Here is a 1,956-nt window from a genome sequence, read left to right on the forward strand (position 1 = left end):
TACATATTTACTAAAACATTTTACTATTACTGTTACTACTATTACTACTACTACTACTACTACTACTATTATTATTATTATTATTATTATTATTATTATTCAGATAAAATATTTTTGACCCAAAATTTCAAAAATAATTTCACACACAAATGTCAACTTGCCCTATCACTAAATCGTATAAATTGAGTGCAGTCCATTATTCCATATACGCCTCAAAAGGAGAGTATATTTCAAACAGAAGTATCTAGCCCAAATACCATAAACAAAAACCTATGGCCCACTCTTCAGATCTCTTCAACTACCAGCTCACACCAAGGCTAACATTACTTGACTACACAAAACGACAAGAGCTAATAGAATTGTAATGTCGCAAAGACTTGTAAATGGACAGCTTCAAAATTAGAGAGAGAAGTGGGCAGCACCTTATCCAAAGGTGGATGAGAAAAGAGCTATTCTGGTATTAATTGCATTGTGCAAGGGTTGGTCGGTAAACAGTGGGCTTTGGATTCCTCATGTGAACAAAGTCAACAAACTATAAAAAAATAAATAATGCTATATAATATTAATTAAGATCAAGATCCTGTTTTTCCGTTTTCATCATGTGAACAAAGTCAACAGATTATAAAAAAAAAAAATAATGCTATATAATATTAATTAAGATCAAGACCCTGTTTTTTGTCATGTGAACAAACTAAAAAAAATAATGCTATATAATTTAAATGACCTGTGAAACTTTTTATGAAAACTAAGGCAATATATATATAGGTGAATGTTATGGTGCCTATCACTTTTTACCTAAGTTACTAGAAAAGGTAAATAAATAATATTTAATAAATTTTACATGATTTACTTTTTATTTTAAACATTTTATTTTTTACTTTAAAAGGAAAGTTAGGCAATTTAGGCATCATAACAAAGGCATCATAGAACTCACCATATATATATATATATATAAGTTTAGCAAACGAAATAAAAACGGAGCAGAAAGGCTAACTACTGCTTGTGTTTATGTAATAATCCTTACCAGCTACTGCTTGTGTTTTTACTTCTTAAAAAAATAGTCAAATAATGGGAGTGGATCCTCTCCAATGAAAAAAAAAACTGAATGGTATCCAGTGTTCAATCTAACCATTCATTATTCTCTTTCTCTTATTTATTTCTGGCCTCACTCATAGAATCAAAGGTAATAAATTACACTGTATTTTATCCATTGTTAAAAAAACGGGAAAGGATCATTTTCCGTCGAATAATACTCTTCTGTCTTTTTCCACAACACTTTTAAATATCCACTTTCGTAGCGAATTGCTGTTTGAAAGATGATTCCACCAATCTAGGCTATTTGATTCCCTCTTTTCCACAACTTTGTTTTCATATCGATCTTAATTCTTTGATTGCCTTTGCCTTTGTCTTTTCACTTCTCTTTCTTTCTCTTTTTTTCTTTTCTTTTTTTTTTTCCTGGTCTTGCATTCAACACATTACTATTTTCACGTCTTTTTAATCAACCCAATTCTCACTGAAAAAAAAAAAAAAAACAAAACACAAAAAAAGAAATACACAAAACACAAAAAAAAAGTTTCTTTTGAATTGACCAGACAATCATGAGAGCTTCTAATTTCTATTATGGTTGTTTGCTGCTTCTTTCTGGTTAAGGACTATACATCCTGTTTGATATGGAGGTTTGTCTCAACATTTCATTATCTACTTTTTTCTTTTTCATATTCTTGTATTTTTTTAGGTTTATCTATTATGTTAGAACATATATTAAGATTACAAAATAAAAAAAATTAATTAAAAATATTTAAAATTTTCTACTAATAATAAGTTTATTATGTATTTTTAGAACACAAGTTAACTAAATTTTTCTTTTTTTACATGTGTTACCAATCACTCCCCGAAAAAAAAAAGAGAATTATTAATTTATTGAGAAAGGATATTAATCACTAAAAAAATTTAATT

General features: G+C 28.0%; 1 protein-coding gene across 1 annotated transcript in view; it reads left to right on the plus strand.

Annotated features, from left to right (window-relative positions):
• Positions 1,030 to 1,956, plus strand: part of LOC107626886 (probable disease resistance protein At1g51480) — a 7,354-nt gene continuing 6,427 nt past the window's right edge. The window contains exon 1 of the mRNA XM_021115421.1: positions 1,030 to 1,676. The gene's annotated coding sequence lies outside the window, so the exon portion shown is untranslated. The remainder of the gene's footprint in view (positions 1,677 to 1,956) is intronic.

The sequence above is a fragment of the Arachis ipaensis genome, chromosome B02 (assembly GCF_000816755.2).
Source record: "Arachis ipaensis cultivar K30076 chromosome B02, Araip1.1, whole genome shotgun sequence".
Lineage (NCBI taxonomy): Eukaryota > Viridiplantae > Streptophyta > Magnoliopsida > Fabales > Fabaceae > Arachis > Arachis ipaensis.